The 15,573-nt window shown below is 32.2% G+C and overlaps 1 protein-coding gene across 3 annotated transcripts in view; it reads left to right on the forward strand.

The window, feature by feature from the left end:
- Positions 1–15,573, forward strand: part of GPATCH2 (G-patch domain containing 2) — a 172,436-nt gene that overhangs the window by 124,166 nt on the left and 32,697 nt on the right. The window lies entirely within an intron of this gene.

Raw genomic sequence — 15,573 nt, forward strand, 5'->3', positions numbered from 1 at the left:
TAATTCACCATCAGTGATAGTCAACCTAAACAAGTAGTACATTTATCCCTGAGAATGCCACATCCTAAAATGACAAGATAACAAATCACTATTAAAATTAATCAGGCAGAAGTGGGAAAAATAATAGAAACTAAAACTATGATTATCAATGAGATAATTAGTGAAATGGAAGATACATCTGAAGAATAGGCCAGAATATAGCATAAAAATTCAAAGAGATGGAAAAGTTCATCTCCTGTGGTTAAGAGACAAGAGAAGATCTAAGATACATTCACTCAGAGTCCTTGATGGAAAGAGTAGAAGAGCTGAAAAATAAAGATATTTGATGAAATGTTGGCTAAGAATTCCCAAAACTGGTAAAAATTATAAATCCATACAAAAAGCACAGTGAATAGAAAATAAAATTTAAAAAGGAAATCCACACCTAATTGTATACTACAATACACCAAAGACAAAGAGAAGATCTTAAAAGAATCAAGAGAAAAGACAAATTATCTACAATGACAGTGATACATCAGATTTGTCAGTAGCAACAATGAAACCAGAAGATAGCAGAATCATCTCTAGAGTACAGCATGAAAATAAATTGTCAACCTAGAACTCTGTACCTAGAAAACCATCTTTCATGGAAGAGGATGAAGTGAAGTCATTTTAAGATTTTCAGAAACTGAGAAAGTTTACTATCTACAGACCTTTGCCGGAAGAATTTTTAGAGGATATATATTTCAAGAAAATTATTTCCCAAGGAAAGTCTGAAATGCAAGAATAAATACTGAGCCAATAAATGAAGATGTTTATATAAGCAATTGTTGCTTATATAAAGTGATGATCATAATGTGTAATTTGTAGAACTTTATAAAAGATAATCTAAAATAGTGGACAGCAATAGCATGTTAAGTTAGCAGTGTTGGTTATTTTAGTTAAAGTCCAATCTAAGGTCTTTTAATTGTTTAGGCTGTTCAGGATGTTTGCCTTGTTATAATAGTCAAGAGATTGATACTTGATAAAACTATATTATGTATTCATTGGTAAAATATCAAAATAGCTACTAAGTTATATAAGTTAGTAGAAATGGAGTATATAATTTTCAAACCAGTGGAAAGGGGAAATGGAATTAAAAATATTACCCCCCAAAAAAATCCATTAAAAATAGCTAGAAAGAGGACATTGAATGTTCCCATCACAAAGAAATGATAAACATTTGAGATGATGGATATGCTAATTACCCTGATCCGATCATTATATGAATCCAAACATCATTATGTATTCCATGAATAAGTAAAGTTATTGTCAGTTTAAAAGAATAAAATTTTTAAAAAGTAAAGAAAAAAGCATTGAGAAAATGGGACACATAGAACACATTAAGTTAGACAATTGAATCAAATCCATATATCAGTAATGAAACCCATATATCAGTAATCAATAATCAAAAGAGTTATTTCATAGGGTAGGGTGTGATGACTATGGTTTTCTGGTGCCAAGGCCTCTCTCCTCTAAGGCTAACAACCCCAATTGTTGAATTATTTGGGGCTTACACAGATGGCTGACCTCTCCCCATACCATTGCCTGACAGAATAGCCAATATTCCCAGAGGAAAATGAACTCACAGGCCAATGTAAGACATTTGAAGAGAACAGTCTTTTCCAAAGAAAAACAATCTGTTGGATTATAGAGTCCAACAGAAGCATAAATGTTAGCACAAATGAGTAAAAAAATTAGCATAATACATATTAACTAAAAGAGATACAGGAAGATATTAACAAAACTAAACAAGAAAAAGAACATATAATTAAGAACCAGATATTTATTTAGGTCTTAAGCCCTACGTAACTGGAGAGAGATTCCTTGTTCATGGGTCAGCAGACTCAATAGTCTTAAGATTAGTTCTCTCCAAATTGTGTATAGATTAAATACAATCTAAATCAAAATCCCAGCAGGTTACTTTGTAGAAATGGACAAGCTAATTCTAAATTTCATATGGAAATGCAAAGAGTAGCTAAAACAACCTTGAAAAAGAAAAAGTTGAAAAGCTAACACTACTTGATTTTAAGACTTACTGTAAAGCTGCTATAATCAAGATAGTTTGGTGCAGTCACGTGCCATATAATGACATTTCAGTCAATGATGATTGCATATGTGGTGGTAGTCCCATAGTTTATAATACTGTATTTTTACTGTACTGATTTTATGTGTAGATATGTTTAGATATCTATTGTCTTTCAGTTTCCAGGAGTTGTCATTTTTTCTGTTATTTGGGTATTGTAGCACCCTTAATTGGTCCTCTAAATTTTAAAACTTTTCTTTTATACATTCTTGTCATCTTAGAAGATTTCTGGGCATTTTTCTCAAGGCTGTGTCCCAAATCATATAATAATTTTTAAAAACTTTATTAATAGTTTTCATTTCCAAGATCTCTTTTTCTTTCTGTGATTTCAAATATTCTCTTTCTTGGTTTGTGGACACAATGTACTTTCTCTTTCTTAAGCCACCAATTATGTTAGGCACAGGCCAGTTTGAAAAGATAAAATAAAAATAAGGAGAGAAAGACTCAAGTTTAATTTTTGTTACTAGTTTTATTAAACACAAAATGAAAATTCTTCACTTTGCTTATATGCATGCATTTTTCTATGTTCCACTCTTGCAACCCATTTTCTTTCATTGTATTTTTAATATTACCTTGACTTTTCTTACCCCTTTTGGATGAGTGACTGCACTTCCCTTTTCAACTTGTGGAAAATCATAAAGGTTAGAGAAGAGAACTGTAATGCATTAAATCAATAAATTGTAGGATCATTTACTCCCAAAATATGCCAAGCAGGTAAGAAAAGATAAATGTACAAGTGGTCTGCTGTTAGTGACTCAAAGTGCATGACTATGCCATGCCCTTAAAATAGGCATTCTTCACAAAAGCTCTGAATAATATGCAGTTATGGCTTTAGTCTTTGGAATATGAGTACTTCTCACCCTCAGCTCCTCAGGGGAATTTTCAAGATCTCTGTAAAATGGTTTTAGGGACATATTTACCAATGCCACTAACTGTGACACATTTTGCCTAGTGATTTTCTGGGTGTCCAATTCATGCCATTTCTCCTTTGTTGCCACATCCACTTTAATATTCATCTGCATTAATCATGAGTGCAGAAGAGTTGTCTCCTAACTCTTAAACTGTTCTGTGTCTAACCACACAGGTGACCTTTAGGCTCTCCACCAAACAAATAACCCAATTTAGTAATTTTAATCCATTCTATCAGGAAGTTCTACTTCATCAATAATGAACACTATGTTCTTGAAGGTACCCTATACTTCTGCCTCTTCATAAAAGGGCAGAACTACTTTGGATTTCTGTCTCGTTCTTCACTGTCTCCTCCCATGGCTTCAGTTTCCATCAGGAGTGCTCATCATAACATGCCATTCCGTTATATTTCAGTAGTTACTAATAAAGCATTAATGCACTACAGTTGTTAATATGTTTATTGTCAACAACTGACATTCTCATTCTTCTCATATATGATAGGTAATGGGTTCCTGTAGTCAAACTTTTGAGACAGAAACCCTGATTCTTAATATGGGTATAATTTACCTAATTGATTCAAGTGATATGAGTCTTATCATCTTTCCTTCAGTTTGTTGCTTCATTTTTATTTCCTCAGGGGAGCTCTTATCAGAGACTATGTGTGTCAGATAGTGAGTGATGTGAAAAATTTTAATCATGACATTATTCTCCATGTAGTCACTTGATGTATTTTCTTAAGATTTTGCATTTCAGTCCTTATAGTTACATGTTTCCTGTCTTGTCCTTCCATGTTACTTGTGTTGATTATTCTCATCTGATACTTCTGTTTGAAGTATTTATTTTCCAGTTATTCTTCCATTTTATTTTCCAGTTATTCTTATTTTCCAGTTATTCTTCCATTTCTTCAGTATTTTCTGTCCATTTGCCTACTATAAAATTTTGTCTTCGTTTTATTGCATTTTATCACTCATCTAATATTTAATAACTGCCTCAGAGTTTGTTCATTTCATTCTGTTATTTACATACCTTAAAACCTTTGAAAGCATAAATACAAACTCAGGAAAAATTGAAACTTTTACAATGAATGCATAAAAGCATATCAGTTGTTATAAAAACCTACCTAATACCTGTCACTTTCAATATTTAAAAATTAACAGGCATGGTTTTTGAGTGGTTCATTGCATACAATCAATTATTAGCTGAAGTGAAAATACAAACGTTCAGCTAAACCTTGGGGCAAGGCACATAAGTGTTTTTTAGAGAGAAACACAAGTGATATCTAGATTTATTTCTTCAACCCATATCTTTCTCTTAAATTCCAGAGTTGGTATCTGTGAAGCAAGTTCACTGTGCACTAGTTACTAACTTATCTGAGTCCAGTGGGACAGAACACACTCACATGCGAGGGACAAAAGAAGCCTATGATCCAGTGTGAGTAGGTCCCCAAAGGCTCAGGAAAGCTAGCGGAGGCTGATAGTGTCTGCTGCATGTGCGCTACTTGTACCACAACTGAAGGATCTAGAAATGCAGCTTCCCCTGGGTTATATGCCTCAAGGGCAGAATGACCCACTGTGCTAAAGAGGTGAAGGACATCTTGTTTCTAGGGGCACTGAAACAAAGCCCAAGCTGTTTTAGCCAGTTCCTCTCTATATCAGGATGTTACATTTCTAGTACATTCCACAGGTATTCTTAAAATCTTCAAGTGAGAAAGGGGGAAGAACTGGGTCTATTCAAGGCCAGCCAGAGAACTGTTCTATAATATCCAATCTTTTTTTTTTAATTTGGTATTTCATTATTTAAATATGATTTTGTGCTTCTCAAAATTAGAAAGATCTTGCCTAATGTCATCACCTCATTTAGAGCTACAGTTAAATAATTTCACATCATTTCTCATGTCAAAAACCTTTGGTTAGCACCAGAAAGTTCAGTATAGCTTTCTGAATGGTAAGTCAGTAAAAAAACACGCAGTAAGCAATGCCTGGTACTCAGTGACTCGTCATTCTTGAAAAGATCTTGCTCTTTTAATACATTTTATGCTTATTGCTGTAAGAATCCACGCAACAAACTTAATCGTTTGTGGCAGCTTTATTGAATTATCTGGATGTCAATACCTTTCCTTTTGGATCCGGTACCTGTTTTGGGGGCTGGGAGGGAGTGTTTGAATTTTCCCTGCTTCCTTAGTTATGTGATTTTTGCCATTTACTCATATGAAGTACAAAGGCCAAGTCATCTAGTAGGCTAACATGTAATTTGAAATCAAGTGAAAACATTTTTATTGCTGATAGTATTAAATTCTACTTAATTTCTTAAAGTGTCTTTTAGAAACATGCATTCGTTAATTCACTTTTACTTAGTTCTTAAAAGCATTATATTTTTCATCTACTTAGTATCAAATGATTTGATAATCCATGAATACTGTGGGCTTTAATTTCTTATGTTATCTACTAATCGTGAGAAGGAAGAAATAAACTTTTTTTATTGTTGTCATCCTGTCTGGTAGTAAAAAGGAGTTTCCTAAAATGAAAAAAAAAAGGACAATAGATTTAATCAGAAACAAAACAAATAGCATCACGTTCACACACATTCATGTCAGCCTTCTTCCATCAAGTCAGAAAGAACATTCCTCTTTACATTAATACAGAGCCCATTCATTTTTATATGATGATGCAGATTACTATATTTTGTTGCAGATGTAACAGATAGAATTGCAGCTGCTCTTTATTTGCTCTTTTAAAGATCCAAAGATGTTCAAGGATTCAGTTTGCTCAGTCTTCCCCACGCTGCCATTTGTTGTTTGAAAGGGAGCCATAATTTGCAACAAATACAAAACTATTTGTCATTTTGCAGGTTTGCCAAAAATAAATGAAACTATTAATTACTACATTTTTGAGCAGCTGTTAATAAATTGGGATAGGATAACTGTTCATTAGAGTACTGCTTAATGACATGGACTATATTTGTTTAATGTTGCTTTTCACAGAAATGTGTCAACAAAATTAAATATATCAACAAAAGTAAATGATGCTTTATTTTAACTATTTAAGATAAGTTATCTAACCTATCTTAGTAAAATTTAGATTTTAAAACACATCCTTTGCCCTATGAAAACTAATGATTCAGCACCATATTTTAAAGCAAGTTGTATCACTCATTTTATCTTTTATGTATTTTATATGTCCAAAATAATTACTTGAAACTGCTTTTGTATACCAACTTTAAAAATAATGTTTCTACATCTTTATCATTTTTACTTTCCAAACCTAAAATTCGCATTAGATTTTATTACTGTAAAAAAGTTTACTAAGTCCTTCGGACAGAAAAATATCTTTTAAATTATTTTGATTTATTATGTATGCATGAGTGAATAGAAAATATTCACATATTCCCTTTAATTAGAATGTATACATTATATATTTGTTTATTGGGATACATTTAATTACATATGTATTCTAATTAAAAAGAAAATTAAAATGGCTTCTAAGAATAGAGATACTTCCAGTAGAATAATTAGAAACATACCACATATACAGCATAAAATGGTTTTTAAGGGATTTAATTAATCTGTTTTACTCTATGTGACCAAATTATTGTATTTTATAAAGCTGCACTGTTCTCAAATTGCCAGTTCTCATGCCTCCTGTCCTTTTGGCATCCTGAAATTCTTCCTTGCCAAGATTTTAACTAATGATCATAGAGGGTTATTTTAAATTGTCATTATATTAAGTAAAATTAGTTATCAGGCACTTAGAATTTCGAGACACTGCTTTTCAGTTTAATATGAAGAACCCACACAGGAAAACAAAAGGAATTTTCCATTTGGAAATGTGTAATGTATCTAGTGTGTGATAAATTAAAAAAAATGTTTAAAAAAAACCAACCATCTACCCCCTAATGAAACTCTGCTTATATCCTTTCTTTTTCTGGTAGATGAATTAGATATTTTCAAAGGACTACAAAGTATACACAGCCTCTCACCTCTAAGATTGCAGTTGAATTTGGCCATGGTCACTAATGACAGAAAATAGTTAGCATGTGAAAGCTATTCAAGTGACCCTTAGCTGAAATGAATTTGTGGTCTAAAGTCCATTTCCTTAAGGACAGGTGTTTGTTTCACAGTTGGCACTCTCCAAATTGGTCCTGTGATTAAATGGGCATGGACACAGAACTAACCTTTAACTCCCAGAGATGGTTCTCTTAGGAAATGATTAAGGTACACCTGCAGGGCCATATCACAACAGCTTGCATCACCACTGCAGCCTGGGTTATAACTTCATTATGGGGACATTTGGGGATCTGTTAGTCCAATGCATGTGCCAGATTATTTCCCAAAACAAACAAGCAGTTCTGATTTATTAATAAGAGAATCACTGTAAAAATTAATATTTTAAATCAGCAAAACAACAAACAAAAGCTGCTACTTGATAATTGGTACCTTACAGTCCCCAGAATAATCCGACTAAATTTATCTGCCACATTGAAAATACTTTCAATTTAAAAACACTATTTTATGTCTACAGAGCTGAAATCACCTTACAATATTTACTGCTTGTAACAGGAATTATCCTGCAATCTAAAAATTCAATGCATATATAAGCATAATTAGAATGTTTTTCTTAATAATGCATAAAATATTCAAATATTAAACATTTGGACTATCACCCATTTTAGATAATATTCATTTCCTTTCAATTATGAGAGAAATTTACAAATAAATTTTAAAATAGCAAGAGAATATCCCATAGCGTTAGAACTGTTTTTAAAAGAATCAATTTCTTTATAATCAGAACTTTGCCTTTTCTCTTTAGAAATAATTGTTTTTTCATCATTCCTTAGTGATTTGTTTGTATACCAAGATATTGGTGGGAATTTACCTTTGTTTATTTCATATACTTCTTATCAATTCCAACTCATGCCCAATTATATTACACTAAATTAACATAATTCAACAGATGTTGATATTTAAATGTTTTCTGGCATTCAAATCTTGGACAGCTGTCATCGAGCTTGGGGAGAAGGCAAACATTTAGAGTTAAATGCTGAACATATGCTTAAATTACTAATTAGAAAGATGGAATAAAAACTATGCATTATCCTTTCTAAGGACAATAAACCTCAGATGAAGATTTTTGTAATCTTTTTACATCAAGTTACAGTCCAAGGGTGTATACAAGCTAGATCACTTAGATTTCATGGATAACTTAATTTAATTTCAGATTTGGTCACTTAAAAATTATGAAGAGTCTCTTTCACTAAGCCTTAATGACTTGATACTGGCAATCTTAAAGATTGAAAAGATGCTCTTTCACTTACATTGTCAGGCTGGTAAGAGCAATTTTTAGCAATATCTTATAGAAAAATTTATTGTATACAGAAATACAGAGAAAAACATTAACTCAGTGTATCTATCAACTGGCTTAGATAAGTATCAATGTATGGCAACCTTGTTTCATCTATATCCCCACCTACTCCTTCCTCCAACCCCAAACTCACCTACCTATCATATTATTTCAACTAAAATATGTATATTTCTCTACAAGATAATACCATCTTTAAAAGGTTGCAGTACCATTATCACATCTATAAAAATAATTCCTTAGTACACATTAATGTGTATATCCAGTTGATATTCACATTTCTGTTTTATTGCTTTATAATCTCTAAAATTTCCTTTGATTTATAAATTCCCCTTCTTTCTCTCCCTTTCTCTTTCTCTCTCTCTCTCTCTCTCTCTCTCTCTCTCTCTCTCTCTCTCTCTCTCTCTCTCTCTCTTTGTGTTTTCTTTGAATTTTCTTGATTGATGAAGTCAGATTGTCCTATAAAGTTTTCCACATATGGGGAATGTTGCTGATTTTCTCCACGTGGTGTCATTTAACATATTCCTCTGTCCCCTGTGTTTCCTCTAATTGGCATTTAGATATAGAGAACTGATTATATTCAGATTTAGTGTTTTGTTTTGTTTGGCAGGACTATTTCAGAGGCTATGTTGTATACTTCTCTCACTTCTAGCTCTTTCTGTGATTTATTAGCCATGATGATCATTACCCAGATTCATTCATTAAGGGTAGCAAAATGGTGTTGTATTAATTCTATCATTACATTCTTGTTACTTTGGTTAAAAACTTTCTCCTCTCCCACTACTTGATTACCTAAGGCACAGATCATTTAGGAAAAGCAATATAAATACTTGATTCTTTCCCTTTAGTTATCAGTTTTCAAAATGAATTGGTTCCTAACATTTTCCAAAGTTGAATAAACTGATTTAAACACATTTGATGTGTTTCAGTCTATTAGTTATCATCCAAATGATGCTAAAATTGGCCCATCTGTGGCCAGTGGGAGATTATGTAAGTTGGTTCCTGAGCATGTTTCTTTCATGCTAGTCTTTGCTTTCTGGTATATTTTACATTTTCTAGGCTTACCTTGGACCTTTTCTAGCCTAGACCAAGAGGCAGCCATTTCTCCAAGAAGTGCTGATTCCTTTGCTAGGAAATAGGTTTAGAAACCACAATCCGGATGTTAGGGCTGTCATTGTTATTAGTCCTTTGCAGAGAAATAAGTTAGAATTTTTTAAGAACAAATATATTGAGTCATACTGATAGTTCCAGTTCAAATTCAAGACTTCATTGTAGTTTCCCTCATTGATTTTAATCTTTTTTCAATCATATTAAAAATATTACATCTCAATGACAATAGGATAATTATTCATTTTATTTATCGCATCATGCACAAACAACAGTCTTAGAATCACCATACCATCATGATGACCAGTAAAATAATCACTAAAAATAGTTTAAGACATTTTCAATATCCATTTTATCCTTAGTAGATATATCACTAGGAATATGCAGTGTCCTGTGTTTTAAAGTAAATTGAAATAGTTTCTAAGGATAGGTGTGCCAATGTATAATTATGTTCATTAGTTTCATTTTCAGAGACAGTTTTTTAAGACATTTAATTTTGTTTTATGTGTAACAATATTTATAGGATGCACTCTCAAATCTTCACAAGAAATTATTTTCAAACAAGTCTAGTTTCTACCTGGTCCCCTTCAGTTATTCCTTACTCCCTTGTAGAGGTTTTGTATTGTTTATGATTTATCCTCTCATTGACTTTGTTTTTAAGGAAAGCAAACATCTCTCTCCCTCTTTCTCACTACCTATCCCTTTCTTTTTCTCCTCTTTCACTCTTGCTCTCACTCTCACTCTGGTATATCATCTGACTTTGAGAAAGGCTTTTTTGCACTAATAATTACCTTTATATTAATGCCTTTATACAACAGTGCCCTTCTTTCCCCTTCTTTTAAGCCATCTGCTGCTAGTTCCCTACTATGAGGAGTGTTGAAGTCAGCTAAGCTCTTTTGTTCTTCTCATCCCCCTTCCAAACATTTGACTGGAAGCAAATGATTACTTTGTTAATACCTAGAAGGCAGTCAACAAATGTATTTATTTTTTCCTATATACTTTTTATTTTCATCTATTTTTAGTTATTTGTACTGTATGTTCATTGAAGCATATAGCTATTCAATACTATATGGCCTTCTTTTTTTTCAGTTCTTGTTTTATTTAATTTTAGCTCAGTTTATTTAGTTTTAGTTATATAAGAAAATATATTTTTATGGATGCCCACCAAATCATAAGTCGATGCTTCTTTATTCTTTTTGTTTGTCTGAAGTTCGTTCTCTAGTTGATTCTTCTGGAAGTGCTCGTTCAAACAATATGTCTTCGGTTGTTATTAATAGTTTATGCATGGACTGGGTATTTAAATGTCATTTTGACCAGATATGGAATTCGTGGCTCACATTTTTTCTCTTAACTCTCTTAAATATGTTATTCTATCACCTGTATAAAATACTGCTCTCAATGTCTGATATAGTCTGATTTTCTTTCATATGTAAGTGACTTGGTTTTGCTTGAATGCTAAATGTGCATTTTCCTTTTCTTTCAAGCCCAAGAGATTGTCTAGACTATTAATACATTCTGATGTTGGTCATTTTAGGTGTTTTTTTCTCAGGGATAAAATATGTTCTTTCAGTAGGGTGTTTTTATTATTTTTAAAATAAATTTCCAGATTTTCTCCAATTATAGTTTCTCATACTTGTTTTATTGCTTCAATTTTGTTGTTTCAAAATTTTCTGTTATACTTATATTGGATCTTCTTTGCCTATCTTCTGTAGCTATCATTAACTAACTAATCCTTTTAATTTCTTTGTTTTTTCAGTTTTTAAATTTTTATCTTTAACCTTTTCCTTTTTTCATTATATTTTCATACTCTATTTCCCCATCACATTTATTCACTCTTATGTTCCTTCTAGTTTAGATTCATTTCTGAAATGAGTTTTCCTTTTATTTCTAATTGCTTCTTAAATTCTTTCATCTTTTGTTTTAAATATTTTTATCCAATCACTTTATTTCTCAACTTCTCTAACTGTGAATTTTTGTTCTTTCATAGTTTCTATCATTTTCTTGTTTTCCTTTAGCTTCCTTTAAAATAACAAGGTATGGTTTTTATTTTTGTAGGCATATCTTTCTAGAGCACTCTTACATACTCTAAGAACTGTATTTTTTCTTCTAATAATTTGGCATGGGATTCACCTGCAGTGCTTTTCTGTTGCTTACTTTTTTCAAGTAAAATGAGGTTTCCTGTGCTTTTAAGGAGGAGACATTATTAGACAATATACCTTTCTAGTTTCATGGCTTTATAGCTTTTTCTTCTGTTGTCTTCACAACCCATTCAAAATTCTAGTCTCATATTTTCCACAATCTGCCTCTTCTATTCTCCTCCCCATTTTTGTCTAGACCTTCTGTTTCCTTTCTCCCTGTAGTCTGTTCTGCTCCATTGTACTTCTATTCCAGCTGTTTTTCCTTAGTGTGGGTTTCTATCCTGGGAAATGCTTTAATTTTTTAATTTTAAGAATTTATAGTATCCATCTAATCCATCACCACAGAACTATTACATCTTGGTTCTCTGGTACTCATTTATAAACTGGGTCCTTTAGAATACTTCCCAAGTTTAGCTTCTGTTTTCATCTTGACTCACTGGGGGTTTTCCTGTACTTGGGACCATTAGAAGATTCCTCTGCTTTTTCCTCCACAGAAGTTGACATGGAGTCTCATAGCTTTTAGCAATTTATACCCAACCACCTGCTTGGGGGTGAGGAGGGGTGGGTTTGGGGAATACCTCGTTGGTTAGTTATCAGGGTCCAGTGATTTGGGGTTGTGCTACATGTTATTATACACATTCAAAAACAGCAGTGTCCCTCCTACCATTTTCCCAGAATATTCTAATTATAATCTTTTAAAAATAATTCCAGGATTTTAATACTTCTGCATGACATGATTATGTTTAAGTGGGGACATAAGTGATTAAGAGTACTAAGTGATCAGTGTTTTATTTCTCTACTGATAAACTTAGCATGTGATGAATTTTTAGTCTTTTAGGATAGTATTGTCTACTTTTCTAGAAAAAAATGATGTTTCATGCACTACTTCCATATACCTTTAAGTACCATCTATATTGAGTATATAAAGAGCCTAGGCTAGGTGATATGTATGGAACTCAGATGTTGTCATATCTGCATTCCTGGAAATTATATTTTAGTCAGAAAAACCTGTATGCTATCCTTGACTCCTTTCAATCTCTCTCTTGTCCCCTTTATCCATTCTCCACACCATAACCAGAATGATATTTGGAGAACTCACATCTATTTATGTATACTTAAACATTCTTAATGGATTCTCATTGCCTTTAGGATCAAGCCTTAAATATGGCTTGCAAGGCCTTTCCTGGTCTAGCCTTTCATGCTTATTCAGCCCAATCTCCAATTACTCCCTACTTTGAACACTATGTACCAGCTGCTAGGAGCTTATTTTAGGTCCTCAAATAAACTATACCTTCTCCACATTAGAATCTAAGTCTCATAAAAAAGATAAAAAGTGTTGTGGGAAATCAACTTGAGAATCCATGATTTGGTATGCTATGTTCTGCTGTCTTAGAATAAAGGAAACATTCATATTTTAGTTTGTAGAATACACTTTAGATTTTATTAGCTACCTATAAATGTATTTCCCATTTGTATTTTAACAACAAAATATGATCTCAGCCCTAGAGTTTTGCAACTCCATTATACTGATGATTGGACAAAAATTTCCAAATTATGTAGTATTCAGTAAATCATATACAAATTTCCTTTGTGGGAAATTACAGGATACACTTAAGGAATGCATACTGTGAGGCGAACACTCATTTACTCTTCACATCAACTCTATGAGATTGATTCTGTTATTATCTCCATTTTATACATGAGAAAGGCCAAGCATAAAATGATTAAGTAACTTGCCCAGGTTCACCCAAGTTATTAAGGGAGGGAGCAGGAATCGAACTTTGTCTCTGGGCTCCAGAATACATACTCTTAACCACTGTGCTATATTGCCTTTAAAGATAAGTGGATATATCGGTAGGGAGGAATGAAACAAAGAAAAAGAATTTAAAATATACTATCCTAGTTGAAGAAAAAATTTCCCCATCATTTTTATAGTTAATACCATAATAGCTAAGATTCGTTGAGTGTTAATGATGTGTTTTAATTCACTTAAATTCCAAAATTACTCTATGAGGTAGATATTCTTACTATTCTTATTTTACATAAGAAGAAACAAAGAGAAGGGTTAAATAACCTTCCTGAGTCAAATGGTAGATAATTTATACAGCAGTGTCTTTTTTTCAAGTCCTATTTCTATGCTATTTAGAAGTTATAACTTGACTGCTGTCTGAAATCTTTTATCTTACTTTTAAACAAATTTGTCAGTTCTTCTAAAATAGTCATTATTACACATTAAACATTATTTAGTTTGGTTTATTTATGTGCAAAGAATAGTGGCAACATTCTGAAATCATGACTAATCTGATCGCTGTTCGATAATTTAGCATTTGATTTCTGAAATTAAAAAATTGGGGGACTTGTATGTTTTTCTAAAGAAATGCATTATAAAAATCAAAAAAGGAAAGACAATTCATATTTGAGACTAATTTTTGTAGGGTAGTGTTTTCTCCATAGACATTTAAAATCAATAGACCTTTTAAATATAGCAAGTAACAGACCTGGATTAACAAAAATATAAAGGATGTTTGGTTCAAAGATCTCAATGGCAAAACTAATCCTGAATATAAATTAATGTACCACAATTGTCCAATTATTTCAACTGAATTGAATCAAGAGAACCCTGAAATACTCTTCTTTGTGATTATTGAACATTAATGTTCATATACTCATCGTGCAAGCCTCTTGATATCTTATCTATAATAGGTATTACAATATGTTTTATTGTCTAGTAAATATTTGCTAACAAGTCTATAAAAGTTTTATGGATATGATATTTATCTACCAAAAGCTATCATGGAAGAGGAGGTACTGAAAGCCTTTTTTTCATAAAGTTATACTTAGTGAAATGTAAAATTATGTAGAAAGGGAAACATTTCAGAATTAAGGTACTACACATACTGTAAAAACTGGCTGACGTGAACAAGAGTGGTTTTGCAGATACTTATATTTCTAAGCCCAAGAAATGGAACCAAATAAGTTTTATGGTTTTCTATTTTCATAAGTAAGCACTTATATTAAAGTAATTGGAACTCCAATAAAAATATTGATTATCGTAAAAAGAAGTTACTATAAAAACTCTGAGATGCCTTGTTAAATTTCATTCAATAACTGTTTAATAAGTGCCTGATATTGGCAAGGTATGTAAGTGCTAAGGGAAATGTACTTAAATAAATCAGATGTGGACCATACTGACTTCAAGGAATATACATTCTAGCTAAAGTATTAGTTTATGTACTTATATAGCCATAGTTTAAGGTAGAAAACACAGTTTTCTCCAAGGAATGAGCAATTATTTCTGGCAATGGGTAACTGAAAAGTCTGCATAAAGGAGGTGGCATTTCAACTGGATCATAACTTCCCAACTGAATTCTACCAATAAACAACAATTTAACCTAAATTCAAGTAAGATTGTATTTGTATGGTAACACTGAGATATTCAAAAGTAAAAATAACTCTTTATATATTTCAGAAGTTTCAGACATTGTGGCCTACTATTAAAACATCCAGCTTTATTACCTTCTCAATATGGAGATAAAAGTAGCAACCACATTTTCCTTTGCTCTTTAGTAGTCATACTCAGCAAACGTACATTACAGCATATGGAATTATGACATCATGGGACACATTGTACAGAAAATCAAAGCTGATCTCAGCCTTGAGCCTCTATTTGCCAAGTCAATCATGCAAGTAATTGTGGACTCCACTCAATGAGTGAAGCTTCTCGACTTCAAGAGCTACCTTGGAAATGGGTCCACATATGACTCCGGCTCTGCATGAAACAGTAACTTCCAGAATTACATCTACAGAAAATTATAGAGGGGACTTTTTCCATTGAATTCTGTTTGTCAGTTTGGTTAAATAAGCTGATTACATCAATTAAATAAGCAGTTTATTTTTTTCTAGAGAATTTAATTGTGAATAGATGGATTCACTGAATTTACTGAAACTTAATATATACAAG

This window comes from Microcebus murinus, chromosome 23 (assembly GCF_040939455.1).
Source record: "Microcebus murinus isolate Inina chromosome 23, M.murinus_Inina_mat1.0, whole genome shotgun sequence".
In the NCBI taxonomy this organism is placed as follows: Eukaryota; Metazoa; Chordata; class Mammalia; order Primates; family Cheirogaleidae; genus Microcebus; species Microcebus murinus.